Below are 20,545 nucleotides of genomic sequence, written 5' to 3' on the forward strand. Positions count from 1 at the left end.
TCGGATCAGGAGAACGGATTTGTGGCATTTTTGCGTTGGGACAAAAGTGGTCGTCCAGAGCTATTTTTGGAAAGGCAGCATAACATAAAAGGCAGCTTACATAGAAAGCTTGTTGATACAAACGTTAAAGAGACCGGTATTTTAAATCAGCTTTAGCACTGGGCCAGGCACGTGCACAGACATTTTTGGGGGCAGGTGCTCAAGCCAAAAAAAGGGCACCCATCGCCAAAATTATTAATAAAATAAAAAATGAAAAAACACAGTAGGATATTTAACTTATATATAAAGTTAGTGGGGGACTGCGTTCGCGCTCTCCCCTGATTTCTGTGGTGGCAAAGATAGAGCTTGTAGATTTTAGCCGACCGTATTCAATTAGTTTCTTGTTCTGTATGATTTTCATTCTGATTCGTTGTTCTTTTGCGTGCAGTTCCTATCAATTGGACGGATTCGTGGGGAAAAAAGTGGTCGTTCAGAGCTATTTTTGGATAGGCAGCGTTTACATAAAAAGCTTGTTGATACAAACGTGAAATAGAACGCTAATTTCTGATAATGAGGGACCGCGTTCGCGCTTTCCCTTGATTTCTGTGGTGGCAAAGCAAGAGCTTGTAAAATTGAGCGAGACCGTATTCATTTTGTTTCTTGTTCTGTATGATTTTCATTCTGATTCGTCGTATTTCGATTTGCAGCTCGGATCAAGAACGGATTTGTGGCGTTTTTGCCTTGGAAAAAAAGTGGTCGTCCAGAGCTGTTTTTGGATAGGCAGCGTTTACATAAAAAGCTTGTTGATACAAACCTTAAAGAGACCGGTATTTTAGATCAGCTTTAGCACTGGGCACATAATTAGCCGTTTGCACTATTTCTTAGGCTAATTTGACCGTTTCATGATTGAGCTATGCCAAACATGTAAAGGGCATGCTTGTCAGGTGGATTTTTACAGTGTTTTCTTTTTTCTTTTTTGTAGATCAATTTGAAATGATCATTTTTTTCTTCTGTTTTGGTTGAACCAAGTGGTTTTTTTTTCTTATTTTCAGGCAAATGTCGGCGTGGTCGTTTTGATGTTGCAGAATAGCGGCGTTTTGTGCTGGTGTGATGAGTAGACGAGTGGAGCTCACCGTGAGTTTGAACGGTGTGTGATTCGGTGTCTCTGTTCGGCGGTGCCTCTACACCTCATACTTACCTGGCAGGAGCGAGACCATGATCAAGAAGGTGGTTCACCCAGGGCGAGGCTCAGCCATTGCACTCCGGTTGTGCTGACCGCTGCGAATTCCCCAAATGTGGGAATCTCGACTGCATCATTTCTGATAGTGGGGGACTGCGTTCGCGCTCTCCCCTGATTTCTGTGGTGGCAAAAATAGAGTTTGTAGATTTTAGCCGACCGTCGTTGTTCGATGTGCAGCTCGGATCAGGAGAACGGATTTGTGGCATTTTTGCGTTGGGACAAAAGTGGTCGTCCAGAGCTATTTTTGGAAAGGCAGCATAACATAAAAGGCAGCTTACATAAAAAGCTTGTTGATACAAACGTTAAAGAGACCGGTATTTTAAATCAGCTTTAGCACTGGGCCAGGCACGTGCACAGACATTTTTGGGGGCAGGTGCTCAAGCCAAAAAAAGGGCACTCATCGCCAAAATTATTAATAAAATAAAAAATGAAAAAACACAGTAGGATATTTAACTTATATATAAAGTTAGTGGGGGACTGCGTTCGAGCTTGTAGATTTTAGCCGACCGTATTCAATTAGTTTCTTGTTCTGTATGATTTTCATTCTGATTCGTTGTTCTTTTGCGTGCAGTTCCGATCAATTGGACGGATTCGTGGGGCAAAAAGTGGTAGTTCAGAGCTATTTTTGGATAGGCAGCGTTTGCATAAAAAGCTTGTTGATACAAACGTGAAATAGAACGCTAATTTCTGATAATGAGGGACCGCGTTCGCGCTTTCCCTTGATTTCTGTGGTGGCAAAGCAAGAGCTTGTAAAATTGAGCGAGACCGTATTCATTTTTTTCTTGTTCTGTATGATTTTCGTTCTGATTCGTCGTATTTCGATTTGAAGCTCGGATAGAACGGATTTGTGGCGTTTTTGCCTTGGAAAAAAAGTGGTCGTCCAGAGCTATTTTTGGATAGGCAGCGTTTACATAAAAAGCTTGTTGATACAAACGTTAAAGAGACCGGTATTTTAGATCAGCTTTAGCACTGGGCACATAATTAGCCGTTTGCACTATTTCTTAGGCTAATTTGACCGTTTCATGATTGAGCTATGCCAAACCTGTAAAGGGCATGCTTGTCAGGTGGATTTTTACAGTGTTTTTTTCTTTTCTTTTTTGTAGATCAATTTGAAATGATCATTTTTTTCTTCTGTTTTGGTTGAACCAAGTGTTTTTTTTTTTGTTTTTTTTTTCTTATTTTCAGGCAAATGTCGGCGTGGTCGTTTTGATGTTGCAGAATAGCGGCGTTTGCGTTCGGTGAGGTTTGTGCTGGTGTGATGAGTAGACGAGTGGAGCTCACCGTGAGTTTGAACGGTGTGTGATTCGGTGTCTCTGTTCGGCGGTGCCTCTACACCTCATACTTACCTGGCAGGGGCGAGACCATGATCAAGAAGGTGGTTCACCCAGGGCGAGGCTCAGCCATTGCACTCCGGTTGTGCTGACCGCTGCGAATTCCCCAAATGTGGGAATCTCGACTGCATAATTTCTGATTGTGGGGGACTGCGTTCGCGCTCTCCCCTGATTTCTGTGGTGGCAAAAATAGAGTTTGCAGATTTTAGCCGACCGTCGTTGTTCGATGTGCTGCTCGGATCAGGAGAACGGATTTGTGGCATTTTTGCGTTGGGACAAAAGTGGTCGTCCAGAGCTATTTTTGGAAAGGCAGCGTTTACATAAAAAGCTTGTTGATACAAACGTTAAAGAGACCGGTATTTTAAATCAGCTTTAGCACTGGGCCAGGCACGTGCACAGACATTTTTGGGGGCAGGTGCTCAAGCCAAAAAAAGGGCACCCATCGCCAAAATTATTAATAAAATAAAAAATGAAAAAACACAGTAGGATATTTAACTTATATATAAAGTTAGTGGGGGACTGCGTTCGCGCTCTCCCCTTATTTCTGTGGTGGCAAAGATAGAGCTTGTAGATTTTAGCCGACCGTATTCAATTAGTTTCTTGACTAAAGAGACCGGTATTTTAAATCAGCTTTAGCACTGGGCCAGGCACGTGCACAGACATTTTTGGGGGCAGGTGCTCAAGCCAAATAAAGAGCACCCATCGCCAAAATTATTAATGAAATAAAAATTGAAAAAACACAGTAGGATATTTAACTTATATATAAAGTTAGTGGGGGACTGCGTTCGCGCTCTCCCCTGATTTCTGTGGTGGCAAAGATAGAGCTTGTAGATTTTAGCCGACCGTATTCAATTAGTTTCTTGTTCTGTATGATTTTCATTCTGATTCGTTGTTCTTTTGCGTGCAGTTCCGATCAATTGGACGCATTCGTGGGGAAAAAAGTGGTCGTTCAGAGCTATTTTTGGATAGGCAGCGTTTACATAAAAAGCTTGTTGATACAAACGTGAAATAGAACGCTAATTTCTGATAATGAGGGACCGCGTTCGCGCTCTCCCCTGATTTCTGTGGTGGCAAAAATAGAGTTTGTAGGTTTTAGCCGACCGTCGTTGTTCGATGTGCAGCTCGGATCAGGAGAACGGATTTGTGGCATTTTTGCGTTGGGACAAAAGTGGTCGTCCAGAGCTATTTTTGGAAAGGCAGCATAACATAAAAGGCAGCTTACATAAAAAGCTTGTTGATACAAACGTTAAAGAGACCGGTATTTTAAATCAGCTTTAGCACTGGGCCAGGCACGTGCACAGACATTTTTGGGGGCAGGTGCTCAAGCCAAAAAAAGGGCACCCATCGCCAAAATTATTAATAAAATAAAAAATGAAAAAACACAGTAGGATATTTAACTTATATATAAAGTTAGTGGGGGACTGCGTTCGCGCTCTCCCCTGATTTCTGTGGTGGCAAAAATAGAGTTTGTAGATTTTGTTCGATGTGCAGCTCGGATCAGGCATTTTTGCGTTGGGACAAAAGTGGTCGTCCAGAGCTATTTTTGGAAAGGCAGCGTTTACATAAAAAGCTTGTTGATACAAACGTTAAAGAGACCGGTATTTTAAATCAGCTTTAGCACTGGGCCAGGCACGTGCACAGACATTTTTGGGGGCAGGTGCTCAAGCCAAAAAAAGGGCACCCATCGCCAAAATTATTAATAAAATAAAAAATGAAAAAACACAGTAGGATATTTAACTTATATATAAAGTTAGTGGGGGACTGCGTTCGCGCTCTTCCCTGATTTCTGTGGTGGCAAAGATAGAGCTTGTAGATTTTAGCCGACCGTATTCAATTAGTTTCTTGTTCTGTATGATTTTCATTCTGATTCGTTGTTCTTTTGCGTGCAGTTCCGATCAATTGGACGGATTCGTGGGGCAAAAAGTGGTAGTTCAGAGCTATTTTTGGATAGGCAGCGTTTGCATTAAAAGCTTGTTGATACAAACGTGAAATAGAACGCTAATTTCTGATAATGAGGGACCGCGTTCGCGCTTTCCCTTGATTTCTGTGGTGGCAAAGCAAGAGCTTGTAAAATTGAGCGAGACCGTATTCATTTTTTTCTTGTTCTGTATGATTTTCGTTCTGATTCGTCGTATTTCGATTTGAAGCTCGGATAGAACGGATTTGTGGCGTTTTTGCCTTGGAAAAAAAGTGGTCGTCCAGAGCTATTTTTGGATAGGCAGCGTTTACATAAAAAGCTTGTTGATACAAACGTTAAAGAGACCGGTATTTTAGATCAGCTTTAGCACTGGGCACATAATTAGCCGTTTGCACTATTTTTTAGGCTAATTTGACCGTTTCATGATTGAGCTATGCCAAACCTGTAAAGGGCATGCTTGTCAGGTGGATTTTTACAGTGTTTTTTCTTTTCTTTTTTGTAGATCAATTTGAAATGATCATTTTTTTCTTCTGTTTTGGTTGAACCAAGTGTTTTTTTTTTTTTTTTTTTTTCTTATTTTCAGGCAAATGTCGGCGTGGTCGTTTTGATGTTGCAGAATAGCGGCGTTTGCGTTCGGTGAGGTTTGTGCTGGTGTGATGAGTAGACGAGTGGAGCTCACCGTGAGTTTGAACGGTGTGTGATTCGGTGTCTCTGTTCGGCGGTGCTTCTACACCTCATACTTACCTGGCAGGGGCGAGACCATGATCAAGAAGGTGGTTCACCCAGGGCGAGGCTCAGCCATTGCACTCTGGTTGTGCTGACTGCTGCGAATTCCCCAAATGTGGGAATCTCGACTGCATAATTTCTGATAGTGGGGGACTGCGTTCGGGCTCTCCCCTGATTTCTGTGGTGGCAAAAATAGAGTTTGCAGATTTTAGCCGACCGTCGTTGTTCGATGTGCAGCTCGGATCAGGAGAACGGATTTGTGGCATTTTTGCGTTGGTATAAAAGTGGTCGTCCAGAGCTATTTTTGGAAAGGCAGCGTTTACATAAAAAGCTTGTTGATACAAACGTTAAAGAGACCGGTATTTTAAATCAGCTTTAGCACTGGGCCAGGCACGTGCACAGACATTTTTGGGGGCAGGTGCTCAAGCCAAAAAAAGGGCACCCATCGCCAAAATTATTAATAAAATAAAAAATGAAAAAACACAGTAGGATATTTAACTTATATATAAAGTTAGTGGGGGACTGCGTTCGCGCTCTCCCCTGATTTCTGTGGTGGCAAAAATAGAGTTTGTAGATTTTGTTCGATGTGCAGCTCGGATCAGGCATTTTTGCGTTGGGACAAAAGTGGTCGTCCAGAGCTATTTTTGGAAAGGCAGCGTTTACATAAAAAGCTTGTTGATACAAACGTTAAAGAGACCGGTATTTTAAATCAGCTTTAGCACTGGGCCAGGCACGTGCACAGACATTTTTGGGGGCAGGTGCTCAAGCCAAAAAAAGGGCACCCATCGCCAAAATTATTAATAAAATAAAAAATGAAAAAACACAGTAGGATATTTAACTTATATATAAAGTTAGTGGGGGACTGCGTTCGCGCTCTTCCCTGATTTCTGTGGTGGCAAAGATAGAGCTTGTAGATTTTAGCCGACCGTATTCAATTAGTTTCTTGTTCTGTATGATTTTCATTCTGATTCGTTGTTCTTTTGCGTGCAGTTCCGATCAATTGGACGGATTCGTGGGGCAAAAAGTGGTAGTTCAGAGCTATTTTTGGATAGGCAGCGTTTGCATAAAAAGCTTGTTGATACAAACGTGAAATAGAACGCTAATTTCTGATAATGAGGGACCGCGTTCGCGCTTTCCCTTGATTTCTGTGGTGGCAAAGCAAGAGCTTGTAAAATTGAGCGAGACCGTATTCATTTTTTTCTTGTTCTGTATGATTTTCGTTCTGATTCGTCGTATTTCGATTTGAAGCTCGGATAGAACGGATTTGTGGCGTTTTTGCCTTGGAAAAAAAGTGGTCGTCCAGAGCTATTTTTGGATAGGCAGCGTTTACATAAAAAGCTTGTTGATACAAACGTTAAAGAGACCGGTATTTTAGATCAGCTTTAGCACTGGGCACATAATTAGCCGTTTGCACTATTTCTTAGGCTAATTTGACCGTTTCATGATTGAGCTATGCCAAACATGTAAAGGGCATGCTTGTCAGGTGGATTTTTACAGTGTTTTCTTTTTTCTTTTTTGTAGATCAATTTGAAATGATCATTTTTTTCTTCTGTTTTGGTTGAACCAAGTGGTTTTTTTTTCTTATTTTCAGGCAAATGTCGGCGTGGTCGTTTTGATGTTGCAGAATAGCGGCGTTTTGTGCTGGTGTGATGAGTAGACGAGTGGAGCTCACCGTGAGTTTGAACGGTGTGTGATTCGGTGTCTCTGTTCGGCGGTGCCTCTACACCTCATACTTACCTGGCAGGAGCGAGACCATGATCAAGAAGGTGGTTCACCCAGGGCGAGGCTCAGCCATTGCACTCCGGTTGTGCTGACCGCTGCGAATTCCCCAAATGTGGGAATCTCGACTGCATCATTTCTGATAGTGGGGGACTGCGTTCGCGCTCTCCCCTGATTTCTGTGGTGGCAAAAATAGAGTTTGTAGATTTTAGCCGACCGTCGTTGTTCGATGTGCAGCTCGGATCAGGAGAACGGATTTGTGGCATTTTTGCGTTGGGACAAAAGTGGTCGTCCAGAGCTATTTTTGGAAAGGCAGCATAACATAAAAGGCAGCTTACATAAAAAGCTTGTTGATACAAACGTTAAAGAGACCGGTATTTTAAATCAGCTTTAGCACTGGGCCAGGCACGTGCACAGACATTTTTGGGGGCAGGTGCTCAAGCCAAAAAAAGGGCACTCATCGCCAAAATTATTAATAAAATAAAAAATGAAAAAACACAGTAGGATATTTAACTTATATATAAAGTTAGTGGGGGACTGCGTTCGAGCTTGTAGATTTTAGCCGACCGTATTCAATTAGTTTCTTGTTCTGTATGATTTTCATTCTGATTCGTTGTTCTTTTGCGTGCAGTTCCGATCAATTGGACGGATTCGTGGGGCAAAAAGTGGTAGTTCAGAGCTATTTTTGGATAGGCAGCGTTTGCATAAAAAGCTTGTTGATACAAACGTGAAATAGAACGCTAATTTCTGATAATGAGGGACCGCGTTCGCGCTTTCCCTTGATTTCTGTGGTGGCAAAGCAAGAGCTTGTAAAATTGAGCGAGACCGTATTCATTTTTTTCTTGTTCTGTATGATTTTCGTTCTGATTCGTCGTATTTCGATTTGAAGCTCGGATAGAACGGATTTGTGGCGTTTTTGCCTTGGAAAAAAAGTGGTCGTCCAGAGCTATTTTTGGATAGGCAGCGTTTACATAAAAAGCTTGTTGATACAAACGTTAAAGAGACCGGTATTTTAGATCAGCTTTAGCACTGGGCACATAATTAGCCGTTTGCACTATTTCTTAGGCTAATTTGACCGTTTCATGATTGAGCTATGCCAAACCTGTAAAGGGCATGCTTGTCAGGTGGATTTTTACAGTGTTTTTTTCTTTTCTTTTTTGTAGATCAATTTGAAATGATCATTTTTTTTCTTCTGTTTTGGTTGAACCAAGTGTTTTTTTTCTTTTTTTTTTTTTTCTTATTTTCAGGCAAATGTCGGCGTGGTCGTTTTGATGTTGCAGAATAGCGGCGTTTGCGTTCGGTGAGGTTTGTGCTGGTGTGATGAGTAGACGAGTGGAGCTCACCGTGAGTTTGAACGGTGTGTGATTCGGTGTCTCTGTTCGGCGGTGCCTCTACACCTCATACTTACCTGGCAGGGGCGAGACCATGATCAAGAAGGTGGTTCACCCAGGGCGAGGCTCAGCCATTGCACTCCGGTTGTGCTGACCGCTGCGAATTCCCCAAATGTGGGAATCTCGACTGCATAATTTCTGATAGTGGGGGACTGCGTTCACGCTCTCCCCTGATTTCTGTGGTGGCAAAAATAGAGTTTGTAGGTTTTAGCCGACCGTCGTTGTTCGATGTGCAGCTCGGATCAGGAGAACGGATTTGTGGCATTTTTGCGTTGGGACAAAAGTGGTCGTCCAGAGCTATTTTTGGAAAGGCAGCATAACATAAAAGGCAGCTTACATAGAAAGCTTGTTGATACAAACGTTAAAGAGACCGGTATTTTAAATCAGCTTTAGCACTGGGCCAGGCACGTGCACAGACATTTTTGGGGGCAGGTGCTCAAGCCAAAAAAAGGGCACCCATCGCCAAAATTATTAATAAAATAAAAAATGAAAAAACACAGTAGGATATTTAACTTATATATAAAGTTAGTGGGGGACTGCGTTCGCGCTCTCCCCTGATTTCTGTGGTGGCAAAGATAGAGCTTGTAGATTTTAGCCGACCGTATTCAATTAGTTTCTTGTTCTGTATGATTTTCATTCTGATTCGTTGTTCTTTTGCGTGCAGTTCCTATCAATTGGACGGATTCGTGGGGAAAAAAGTGGTCGTTCAGAGCTATTTTTGGATAGGCAGCGTTTACATAAAAAGCTTGTTGATACAAACGTGAAATAGAACGCTAATTTCTGATAATGAGGGACCGCGTTCGCGCTTTCCCTTGATTTCTGTGGTGGCAAAGCAAGAGCTTGTAAAATTGAGCGAGACCGTATTCATTTTGTTTCTTGTTCTGTATGATTTTCATTCTGATTCGTCGTATTTCGATTTGCAGCTCGGATCAAGAACGGATTTGTGGCGCTTTTGCCTTGGAAAAAAAGTGGTCGTCCAGAGCTGTTTTTGGATAGGCAGCGTTTACATAAAAAGCTTGTTGATACAAACGTTAAAGAGACCGGTATTTTAGATCAGCTTTAGCACTGGGCACATAATTAGCCGTTTGCACTATTTCTTAGGCTAATTTGACCGTTTCATGATTGAGCTATGCCAAACATGTAAAGGGCATGCTTGTCAGGTGGATTTTTACAGTGTTTTCTTTTTTCTTTTTTGTAGATCAATTTGAAATGATCATTTTTTTCTTCTGTTTTGGTTGAACCAAGTGGTTTTTTTTTCTTATTTTCAGGCAAATGTCGGCGTGGTCGTTTTGATGTTGCAGAATAGCGGCGTTTTGTGCTGGTGTGATGAGTAGACGAGTGGAGCTCACCGTGAGTTTGAACGGTGTGTGATTCGGTGTCTCTGTTCGGCGGTGCCTCTACACCTCATACTTACCTGGCAGGAGCGAGACCATGATCAAGAAGGTGGTTCACCCAGGGCGAGGCTCAGCCATTGCACTCCGGTTGTGCTGACCGCTGCGAATTCCCCAAATGTGGGAATCTCGACTGCATCATTTCTGATAGTGGGGGACTGCGTTCGCGCTCTCCCCTGATTTCTGTGGTGGCAAAAATAGAGTTTGTAGATTTTAGCCGACCGTCGTTGTTCGATGTGCAGCTCGGATCAGGAGAACGGATTTGTGGCATTTTTGCGTTGGGACAAAAGTGGTCGTCCAGAGCTATTTTTGGAAAGGCAGCATAACATAAAAGGCAGCTTACATAAAAAGCTTGTTGATACAAACGTTAAAGAGACCGGTATTTTAAATCAGCTTTAGCACTGGGCCAGGCACGTGCACAGACATTTTTGGGGGCAGGTGCTCAAGCCAAAAAAAGGGCACTCATCGCCAAAATTATTAATAAAATAAAAAATGAAAAAACACAGTAGGATATTTAACTTATATATAAAGTTAGTGGGGGACTGCGTTCGAGCTTGTAGATTTTAGCCGACCGTATTCAATTAGTTTCTTGTTCTGTATGATTTTCATTCTGATTCGTTGTTCTTTTGCGTGCAGTTCCGATCAATTGGACGGATTCGTGGGGCAAAAAGTGGTAGTTCAGAGCTATTTTTGGATAGGCAGCGTTTGCATAAAAAGCTTGTTGATACAAACGTGAAATAGAACGCTAATTTCTGATAATGAGGGACCGCGTTCGCGCTTTCCCTTGATTTCTGTGGTGGCAAAGCAAGAGCTTGTAAAATTGAGCGAGACCGTATTCATTTTTTTCTTGTTCTGTATGATTTTCGTTCTGATTCGTCGTATTTCGATTTGAAGCTCGGATAGAACGGATTTGTGGCGTTTTTGCCTTGGAAAAAAAGTGGTCGTCCAGAGCTATTTTTGGATAGGCAGCGTTTACATAAAAAGCTTGTTGATACAAACGTTAAAGAGACCGGTATTTTAGATCAGCTTTAGCACTGGGCACATAATTAGCCGTTTGCACTATTTCTTAGGCTAATTTGACCGTTTCATGATTGAGCTATGCCAAACCTGTAAAGGGCATGCTTGTCAGGTGGATTTTTACAGTGTTTTTTTCTTTTCTTTTTTGTAGATCAATTTGAAATGATCATTTTTTTCTTCTGTTTTGGTTGAACCAAGTGTTTTTTTTTTTTTTTTTTTTTTCTTATTTTCAGGCAAATGTCGGCGTGGTCGTTTTGATGTTGCAGAATAGCGGCGTTTGCGTTCGGTGAGGTTTGTGCTGGTGTGATGAGTAGACGAGTGGAGCTCACCGTGAGTTTGAACGGTGTGTGATTCGGTGTCTCTGTTCGGCGGTGCCTCTACACCTCATACTTACCTGGCAGGGGCGAGACCATGATCAAGAAGGTGGTTCACCCAGGGCGAGGCTCAGCCATTGCACTCCGGTTGTGCTGACCGCTGCGAATTCCCCAAATGTGGGAATCTCGACTGCATAATTTCTGATTGTGGGGGACTGCGTTCGCGCTCTCCCCTGATTTCTGTGGTGGCAAAAATAGAGTTTGCAGATTTTAGCCGACCGTCGTTGTTCGATGTGCTGCTCGGATCAGGAGAACGGATTTGTGGCATTTTTGCGTTGGGACAAAAGTGGTCGTCCAGAGCTATTTTTGGAAAGGCAGCGTTTACATAAAAAGCTTGTTGATACAAACGTTAAAGAGACCGGTATTTTAAATCAGCTTTAGCACTGGGCCAGGCACGTGCACAGACATTTTTGGGGGCAGGTGCTCAAGCCAAAAAAAGGGCACCCATCGCCAAAATTATTAATAAAATAAAAAATGAAAAAACACAGTAGGATATTTAACTTATATATAAAGTTAGTGGGGGACTGCGTTCGCGCTCTCCCCTTATTTCTGTGGTGGCAAAGATAGAGCTTGTAGATTTTAGCCGACCGTATTCAATTAGTTTCTTGACTAAAGAGACCGGTATTTTAAATCAGCTTTAGCACTGGGCCAGGCACGTGCACAGACATTTTTGGGGGCAGGTGCTCAAGCCAAATAAAGAGCACCCATCGCCAAAATTATTAATGAAATAAAAATTGAAAAAACACAGTAGGATATTTAACTTATATATAAAGTTAGTGGGGGACTGCGTTCGCGCTCTCCCCTGATTTCTGTGGTGGCAAAGATAGAGCTTGTAGATTTTAGCCGACCGTATTCAATTAGTTTCTTGTTCTGTATGATTTTCATTCTGATTCGTTGTTCTTTTGCGTGCAGTTCCGATCAATTGGACGCATTCGTGGGGAAAAAAGTGGTCGTTCAGAGCTATTTTTGGATAGGCAGCGTTTACATAAAAAGCTTGTTGATACAAACGTGAAATAGAACGCTAATTTCTGATAATGAGGGACCGCGTTCGCGCTCTCCCCTGATTTCTGTGGTGGCAAAAATAGAGTTTGTAGGTTTTAGCCGACCGTCGTTGTTCGATGTGCAGCTCGGATCAGGAGAACGGATTTGTGGCATTTTTGCGTTGGGACAAAAGTGGTCGTCCAGAGCTATTTTTGGAAAGGCAGCATAACATAAAAGGCAGCTTACATAAAAAGCTTGTTGATACAAACGTTAAAGAGACCGGTATTTTAAATCAGCTTTAGCACTGGGCCAGGCACGTGCACAGACATTTTTGGGGGCAGGTGCTCAAGCCAAAAAAAGGGCACCCATCGCCAAAATTATTAATAAAATAAAAAATGAAAAAACACAGTAGGATATTTAACTTATATATAAAGTTAGTGGGGGACTGCGTTCGCGCTCTCCCCTGATTTCTGTGGTGGCAAAAATAGAGTTTGTAGATTTTGTTCGATGTGCAGCTCGGATCAGGCATTTTTGCGTTGGGACAAAAGTGGTCGTCCAGAGCTATTTTTGGAAAGGCAGCGTTTACATAAAAAGCTTGTTGATACAAACGTTAAAGAGACCGGTATTTTAAATCAGCTTTAGCACTGGGCCAGGCACGTGCACAGACATTTTTGGGGGCAGGTGCTCAAGCCAAAAAAAGGGCACCCATCGCCAAAATTATTAATAAAATAAAAAATGAAAAAACACAGTAGGATATTTAACTTATATATAAAGTTAGTGGGGGACTGCGTTCGCGCTCTTCCCTGATTTCTGTGGTGGCAAAGATAGAGCTTGTAGATTTTAGCCGACCGTATTCAATTAGTTTCTTGTTCTGTATGATTTTCATTCTGATTCGTTGTTCTTTTGCGTGCAGTTCCGATCAATTGGACGGATTCGTGGGGCAAAAAGTGGTAGTTCAGAGCTATTTTTGGATAGGCAGCGTTTGCATTAAAAGCTTGTTGATACAAACGTGAAATAGAACGCTAATTTCTGATAATGAGGGACCGCGTTCGCGCTTTCCCTTGATTTCTGTGGTGGCAAAGCAAGAGCTTGTAAAATTGAGCGAGACCGTATTCATTTTTTTCTTGTTCTGTATGATTTTCGTTCTGATTCGTCGTATTTCGATTTGAAGCTCGGATAGAATGGATTTGTGGCGTTTTTGCCTTGGAAAAAAAGTGGTCGTCCAGAGCTATTTTTGGATAGGCAGCGTTTACATAAAAAGCTTGTTGATACAAACGTTAAAGAGACCGGTATTTTAGATCAGCTTTAGCACTGGGCACATAATTAGCCGTTTGCACTATTTTTTAGGCTAATTTGACCGTTTCATGATTGAGCTATGCCAAACCTGTAAAGGGCATGCTTGTCAGGTGGATTTTTACAGTGTTTTTTCTTTTCTTTTTTGTAGATCAATTTGAAATGATCATTTTTTTCTTCTGTTTTGGTTGAACCAAGTGTTTTTTTTTTTTTTTTTTTTTCTTATTTTCAGGCAAATGTCGGCGTGGTCGTTTTGATGTTGCAGAATAGCGGCGTTTGCGTTCGGTGAGGTTTGTGCTGGTGTGATGAGTAGACGAGTGGAGCTCACCGTGAGTTTGAACGGTGTGTGATTCGGTGTCTCTGTTCGGCGGTGCTTCTACACCTCATACTTACCTGGCAGGGGCGAGACCATGATCAAGAAGGTGGTTCACCCAGGGCGAGGCTCAGCCATTGCACTCTGGTTGTGCTGACTGCTGCGAATTCCCCAAATGTGGGAATCTCGACTGCATAATTTCTGATAGTGGGGGACTGCGTTCGCGCTCTCCCCTGATTTCTGTGGTGGCAAAAATAGAGTTTGCAGATTTTAGCCGACCGTCGTTGTTCGATGTGCAGCTCGGATCAGGAGAACGGATTTGTGGCATTTTTGCGTTGGTATAAAAGTGGTCGTCCAGAGCTATTTTTGGAAAGGCAGCGTTTACATAAAAAGCTTGTTGATACAAACGTTAAAGAGACCGGTATTTTAAATCAGCTTTAGCACTGGGCCAGGCACGTGCACAGACATTTTTGGGGGCAGGTGCTCAAGCCAAAAAAAGGGCACCCATCGCCAAAATTATTAATAAAATAAAAAATGAAAAAACACAGTAGGATATTTAACTTATATATAAAGTTAGTGGGGGACTGCGTTCGCGCTCTCCCCTGATTTCTGTGGTGGCAAAAATAGAGTTTGTAGATTTTGTTCGATGTGCAGCTCGGATCAGGCATTTTTGCGTTGGGACAAAAGTGGTCGTCCAGAGCTATTTTTGGAAAGGCAGCGTTTACATAAAAAGCTTGTTGATACAAACGTTAAAGAGACCGGTATTTTAAATCAGCTTTAGCACTGGGCCAGGCACGTGCACAGACATTTTTGGGGGCAGGTGCTCAAGCCAAAAAAAGGGCACCCATCGCCAAAATTATTAATAAAATAAAAAATGAAAAAACACAGTAGGATATTTAACTTATATATAAAGTTAGTGGGGGACTGCGTTCGCGCTCTTCCCTGATTTCTGTGGTGGCAAAGATAGAGCTTGTAGATTTTAGCCGACCGTATTCAATTAGTTTCTTGTTCTGTATGATTTTCATTCTGATTCGTTGTTCTTTTGCGTGCAGTTCCGATCAATTGGACGGATTCGTGGGGCAAAAAGTGGTAGTTCAGAGCTATTTTTGGATAGGCAGCGTTTGCATAAAAAGCTTGTTGATACAAACGTGAAATAGAACGCTAATTTCTGATAATGAGGGACCGCGTTCGCGCTTTCCCTTGATTTCTGTGGTGGCAAAGCAAGAGCTTGTAAAATTGAGCGAGACCGTATTCATTTTTTTCTTGTTCTGTATGATTTTCGTTCTGATTCGTCGTATTTCGATTTGAAGCTCGGATAGAACGGATTTGTGGCGTTTTTGCCTTGGAAAAAAAGTGGTCGTCCAGAGCTATTTTTGGATAGGCAGCGTTTACATAAAAAGCTTGTTGATACAAACGTTAAAGAGACCGGTATTTTAGATCAGCTTTAGCACTGGGCACATAATTAGCCGTTTGCACTATTTCTTAGGCTAATTTGACCGTTTCATGATTGAGCTATGCCAAACCTGTAAAGGGCATGCTTGTCAGGTGGATTTTTACAGTGTTTTTTCTTTTCTTTTTTGTAGATCAATTTGAAATGATCATTTTTTTCTTCTGTTTTGGTTGAACCAAGTGTTTTTTTTTCTTTTTTTTTTCTTATTTTCAGGCAAATGTCGGCGTGGTCGTTTTGATGTTGCAGAATAGCGGCGTTTGCGTTCGGTGAGGTTTGTGCTGGTGTGATGAGTAGACGAGTGGAGCTCACCGTGAGTTTGAACGGTGTGTGATTCGGTGTCTCTGTTCGGCGGTGCCTCTACACCTCATACTTACCTGGCAGGGGCGAGACCATGATCAAGAAGGTGGTTCACCCAGGGCGAGGCTCAGCCATTGCACTCCGGTTGTGCTGACCGCTGCGAATTCCCCAAATGTGGGAATCTCGACTGCATAATTTCTGATAGTGGGGGACTGCGTTCGCGCTCTCCCCTGATTTCTGTGGTGGCAAAAATAGAGTTTGTAGGTTTTAGCCGACCGTCGTTGTTCGATGTGCAGCTCGGATCAGGAGAACGGATTTGTGGCATTTTTGCGTTGGGACAAAAGTGGTCGTCCAGAGCTATTTTTGGAAAGGCAGCATAACATAAAAGGCAGCTTACATAGAAAGCTTGTTGATACAAACGTTAAAGAGACCGGTATTTTAAATCAGCTTTAGCACTGGGCCAGGCACGTGCACAGACATTTTTGGGGGCAGGTGCTCAAGCCAAAAAAAGGGCACCCATCGCCAAAATTATTAATAAAATAAAAAATGAAAAAACACAGTAGGATATTTAACTTATATATAAAGTTAGTGGGGGACTGCGTTCGCGCTCTCCCCTGATTTCTGTGGTGGCAAAGATAGAGCTTGTAGATTTTAGCCGACCGTATTCAATTAGTTTCTTGTTCTGTATGATTTTCATTCTGATTCGTTGTTCTTTTGCGTGCAGTTCCTATCAATTGGACGGATTCGTGGGGAAAAAAGTGGTCGTTCAGAGCTATTTTTGGATAGGCAGCGTTTACATAAAAAGCTTGTTGATACAAACGTGAAATAGAACGCTAATTTCTGATAATGAGGGACCGCGTTCGCGCTTTCCCTTGATTTCTGTGGTGGCAAAGCAAGAGCTTGTAAAATTGAGCGAGACCGTATTCATTTTGTTTCTTGTTCTGTATGATTTTCATTCTGATTCGTCGTATTTCGATTTGCAGCTCGGATCAAGAACGGATTTGTGGCGTTTTTGCCTTGGAAAAAAAGTGGTCGTCCAGAGCTGTTTTTGGATAGGCAGCGTTTACATAAAAAGCTTGTTGATACAAACGTTAAAGAGACCGGTATTTTAGATCAGCTTTAGCACTGGGCACATAATTAGCCGTTTGCACTATTTCTTAGGCTAATTTGACCGTTTCATGATTGAGCTATGCCAAACATGTAAAGGGCATGCTTGTCAGGTGGATTTTTACAGTGTTTTCTTTTTTCTTTTTTGTAGATCAATTTGAAATGATCATTTTTTTCTTCTGTTTTGGTTGAACCAAGTGGTTTTTTTTTCTTATTTTCAGGCAAATGTCGGCGTGGTCGTTTTGATGTTGCAGAATAGCGGCGTTTTGTGCTGGTGTGATGAGTAGACGAGTGGAGCTCACCGTGAGTTTGAACGGTGTGTGATTCGGTGTCTCTGTTCGGCGGTGCCTCTACACCTCATACTTACCTGGCAGGAGCGAGACCATGATCAAGAAGGTGGTTCACCCAGGGCGAGGCTCAGCCATTGCACTCCGGTTGTGCTGACCGCTGCGAATTCCCCAAATGTGGGAATCTCGACTGCATCATTTCTGATAGTGGGGGACTGCGTTCGCGCTCTCCCCTGATTTCTGTGGTGGCAAAAATAGAGTTTGTAGATTTTAGCCGACCGTCGTTGTTCGATGTGCAGCTCGGATCAGGAGAACGGATTTGTGGCATTTTTGCGTTGGGACAAAAGTGGTCGTCCAGAGCTATTTTTGGAAAGGCAGCATAACATAAAAGGCAGCTTACATAAAAAGCTTGTTGATACAAACGTTAAAGAGACCGGTATTTTAAATCAGCTTTAGCACTGGGCCAGGCACGTGCACAGACATTTTTGGGGGCAGGTGCTCAAGCCAAAAAAAGGGCACTCATCGCCAAAATTATTAATAAAATAAAAAATGAAAAAACACAGTAGGATATTTAACTTATATATAAAGTTAGTGGGGGACTGCGTTCGAGCTTGTAGATTTTAGCCGACCGTATTCAATTAGTTTCTTGTTCTGTATGATTTTCATTCTGATTCGTTGTTCTTTTGCGTGCAGTTCCGATCAATTGGACGGATTCGTGGGGCAAAAAGTGGTAGTTCAGAGCTATTTTTGGATAGGCAGCGTTTGCATAAAAAGCTTGTTGATACAAACGTGAAATAGAACGCTAATTTCTGATAATGAGGGACCGCGTTCGCGCTTTCCCTTGATTTCTGTGGTGGCAAAGCAAGAGCTTGTAAAATTGAGCGAGACCGTATTCATTTTTTTCTTGTTCTGTATGATTTTCGTTCTGATTCGTCGTATTTCGATTTGAAGCTCGGATAGAACGGATTTGTGGCGTTTTTGCCTTGGAAAAAAAGTGGTCGTCCAGAGCTATTTTTGGATAGGCAGCGTTTACATAAAAAGCTTGTTGATACAAACGTTAAAGAGACCGGTATTTTAGATCAGCTTTAGCACTGGGCACATAATTAGCCGTTTGCACTATTTCTTAGGCTAATTTGACCGTTTCATGATTGAGCTATGCCAAACCTGTAAAGGGCATGCTTGTCAGGTGGATTTTTACAGTGTTTTTTTCTTTTCTTTTTTGTAGATCAATTTGAAATGATCATTTTTTTCTTCTGTTTTGGTTGAACCAAGTGTTTTTTTTTTCTTTTTTTTTTTTTTCTTATTTTCAGGCAAATGTCGGCGTGGTCGTTTTGATGTTGCAGAATAGCGGCGTTTGCGTTCGGTGAGGTTTGTGCTGGTGTGATGAGTAGACGAGTGGAGCTCACCGTGAGTTTGAACGGTGTGTGATTCGGTGTCTCTGTTCGGCGGTGCCTCTACACCTCATACTTACCTGGCAGGGGCGAGACCATGATCAAGAAGGTGGTTCACCCAGGGCGAGGCTCAGCTATTGCACTCCGGTTGTGCTGACCGCTGCGAATTCCCCAAATGTGGGAATCTCGACTGCATAATTTCTGATAGTGGGGGACTGCGTTCGCGCTCTCCCCTGATTTCTGTGGTGGCAAAAATAGAGTTTGTAGGTTTTAGCCGACCGTCGTTGTTCGATGTGCAGCTCGGATCAGGAGAACGGATTTGTGGCATTTTTGCGTTGGGACAAAAGTGGTCGTCCAGAGCTATTTTTGGAAAGGCAGCATAACATAAAAGGCAGCTTACATAGAAAGCTTGTTGATACAAACGTTAAAGAGACCGGTATTTTAAATCAGCTTTAGCACTGGGCCAGGCACGTGCACAGACATTTTTGGGGGCAGGTGCTCAAGCCAAAAAAAGGGCACCCATCGCCAAAATTATTAATAAAATAAAAAATGAAAAAACACAGTAGGATATTTAACTTATATATAAAGTTAGTGGGGGACTGCGTTCGCGCTCTCCCCTGATTTCTGTGGTGGCAAAGATAGAGCTTGTAGATTTTAGCCGACCGTATTCAATTAGTTTCTTGTTCTGTATGATTTTCATTCTGATTCGTTGTTCTTTTGCGTGCAGTTCCTATCAATTGGACGGATTCGTGGGGAAAAAAGTGGTCGTTCAGAGCTATTTTTGGATAGGCAGCGTTTACATAAAAAGCTTGTTGATACAAACGTGAAATAGAACGCTAATTTCTGATAATGAGGGACCGCGTTCGCGCTTTCCCTTGATTTCTGTGGTGGCAAAGCAAGAGCTTGTAAAATTGAGCGAGACCGTATTCATTTTGTTTCTTGTTCTGTATGATTTTCATTCTGATTCGTCGTATTTCGATTTGCAGCTCGGATCAAGAACGGATTTGTGGCGTTTTTGCCTTGGAAAAAAAGTGGTCGTCCAGAGCTGTTTTTGGATAGGCAGCGTTTACATAAAAAGCTTGTTGATACAAACGTTAAAGAGACCGGTATTTTAGATCAGCTTTAGCACTGGGCACATAATTAGCCGTTTGCACTATTTCTTAGGCTAATTTGACCGTTTCATGATTGAGCTATGCCAAACATGTAAAGGGCATGCTTGTCAGGTGGATTTTTACAGTGTTTTCTTTTTTCTTTTTTGTAGATCAATTTGAAATGATCATTTTTTTCTTCTGTTTTGGTTGAACCAAGTGGTTTTTTTTTCTTATTTTCAGGCAAATGTCGGCGTGGTCGTTTTGATGTTGCAGAATAGCGGCGTTTTGTGCTGGTGTGATGAGTAAACGAGTGGAGCTCACCGTGAGTTTGAACGGTGTGTGATTCGGTGTCTCTGTTCGGCGGTGCCTCTACACCTCATACTTACCTGGCAGGAGCGAGACCATGATCAAGAAGGTGGTTCACCCAGGGCGAGGCTCAGCCATTGCACTCCGGTTGTGCTGACCGCTGCGAATTCCCCAAATGTGGGAATCTCGACTGCATCATTTCTGATAGTGGGGGACTGCGTTCGCGCTCTCCCGTGATTTCTGTGGTGGCAAAAATAGAGTTTGTAGATTTTAGCCGACCGTCGTTGTTCGATGTGCAGCTCGGATCAGGAGAACGGATTTGTGGCATTTTTGCGTTGGGACAAAAGTGGTCGTCCAGAGCTATTTTTGGAAAGGCAGCATAACATAAAAGGCAGCTTACATAAAAAGCTTGTTGATACAAACGTTAAAGAGACCGGTATTTTAAATCAGCTTTAGCACTGGGCCAGGCACGTGCACAGACATTTTTGGGGGCAGGTGCTCAAGCCAAAAAAAGGGCACTCATCGCCAAAATTATTAATAAAATAAAAAATGAAAAAACACAGTAGGATATTTAACTTATATATAAAGTTAGTGGGGGACTGCGTTCGAGCTTGTAGATTTTAGCCGACCGTATTCAATTAGTTTCTTGTTCTGTATGATTTTCATTCTGATTCGTTGTTCTTTTGCGTGCAGTTCCGATCAATTGGACGGATTCGTGGGGCAAAAAGTGGTAGTTCAGAGCTATTTTTGGATAGGCAGCGTTTGCATAAAAAGCTTGTTGATACAAACGTGAAATAGAACGCTAATTTCTGATAATGAGGGACCGCGTTCGCGCTTTCCCTTGATTTCTGTGGTGGCAAAGCAAGAGCTTGTAAAATTGAGCGAGACCGTATTCATTTTTTTCTTGTTCTGTATGATTTTCGTTCTGATTCGTCGTATTTCG

At 42.3% G+C, this 20,545-nt stretch overlaps 12 non-coding genes across 12 annotated transcripts; all 12 read left to right on the top strand.

Annotated features, from left to right (window-relative positions):
- Positions 1-1,169: 1,169 nt before the first annotated feature.
- LOC134306775 (U1 spliceosomal RNA) lies at positions 1,170-1,333 on the top strand. The gene has a single exon (XR_010009450.1). It is a non-coding gene; the product is annotated as a U1 spliceosomal RNA (small nuclear RNA).
- A 1,224-nt stretch (positions 1,334-2,557) lies between these two features.
- Positions 2,558-2,721, top strand: LOC134306753 (U1 spliceosomal RNA). The gene has a single exon (XR_010009428.1). It is a non-coding gene; the product is annotated as a U1 spliceosomal RNA (small nuclear RNA).
- Positions 2,722-5,204: 2,483 nt separating this feature from the next.
- Positions 5,205-5,368, top strand: LOC134306783 (U1 spliceosomal RNA). Its single transcript, XR_010009458.1, has one exon. It is a non-coding gene; the product is annotated as a U1 spliceosomal RNA (small nuclear RNA).
- A 1,555-nt stretch (positions 5,369-6,923) lies between these two features.
- Positions 6,924-7,087, top strand: LOC134306776 (U1 spliceosomal RNA). Its single transcript, XR_010009451.1, has one exon. It is a non-coding gene; the product is annotated as a U1 spliceosomal RNA (small nuclear RNA).
- Positions 7,088-8,313: 1,226 nt separating this feature from the next.
- Positions 8,314-8,477, top strand: LOC134306758 (U1 spliceosomal RNA). The gene has a single exon (XR_010009433.1). It is a non-coding gene; the product is annotated as a U1 spliceosomal RNA (small nuclear RNA).
- Positions 8,478-9,710: 1,233 nt separating this feature from the next.
- On the top strand, positions 9,711-9,874 carry LOC134306777 (U1 spliceosomal RNA). The gene has a single exon (XR_010009452.1). It is a non-coding gene; the product is annotated as a U1 spliceosomal RNA (small nuclear RNA).
- A 1,224-nt stretch (positions 9,875-11,098) lies between these two features.
- LOC134306754 (U1 spliceosomal RNA) lies at positions 11,099-11,262 on the top strand. Its single transcript, XR_010009429.1, has one exon. It is a non-coding gene; the product is annotated as a U1 spliceosomal RNA (small nuclear RNA).
- Positions 11,263-13,745: 2,483 nt separating this feature from the next.
- On the top strand, positions 13,746-13,909 carry LOC134306762 (U1 spliceosomal RNA). The gene has a single exon (XR_010009437.1). It is a non-coding gene; the product is annotated as a U1 spliceosomal RNA (small nuclear RNA).
- Positions 13,910-15,489: 1,580 nt separating this feature from the next.
- LOC134306745 (U1 spliceosomal RNA) lies at positions 15,490-15,653 on the top strand. Its single transcript, XR_010009421.1, has one exon. It is a non-coding gene; the product is annotated as a U1 spliceosomal RNA (small nuclear RNA).
- A 1,233-nt stretch (positions 15,654-16,886) lies between these two features.
- LOC134306779 (U1 spliceosomal RNA) lies at positions 16,887-17,050 on the top strand. The gene has a single exon (XR_010009454.1). It is a non-coding gene; the product is annotated as a U1 spliceosomal RNA (small nuclear RNA).
- Positions 17,051-18,277: 1,227 nt separating this feature from the next.
- On the top strand, positions 18,278-18,441 carry LOC134306764 (U1 spliceosomal RNA). The gene has a single exon (XR_010009439.1). It is a non-coding gene; the product is annotated as a U1 spliceosomal RNA (small nuclear RNA).
- A 1,233-nt stretch (positions 18,442-19,674) lies between these two features.
- On the top strand, positions 19,675-19,838 carry LOC134306784 (U1 spliceosomal RNA). The gene has a single exon (XR_010009459.1). It is a non-coding gene; the product is annotated as a U1 spliceosomal RNA (small nuclear RNA).
- The last annotated feature ends 707 nt before the right edge of the window (positions 19,839-20,545 follow it).

This window comes from Trichomycterus rosablanca, unplaced genomic scaffold, assembly GCF_030014385.1.
Source record: "Trichomycterus rosablanca isolate fTriRos1 unplaced genomic scaffold, fTriRos1.hap1 scaffold_224, whole genome shotgun sequence".
Classification (NCBI taxonomy): domain Eukaryota; kingdom Metazoa; phylum Chordata; class Actinopteri; order Siluriformes; family Trichomycteridae; genus Trichomycterus; species Trichomycterus rosablanca.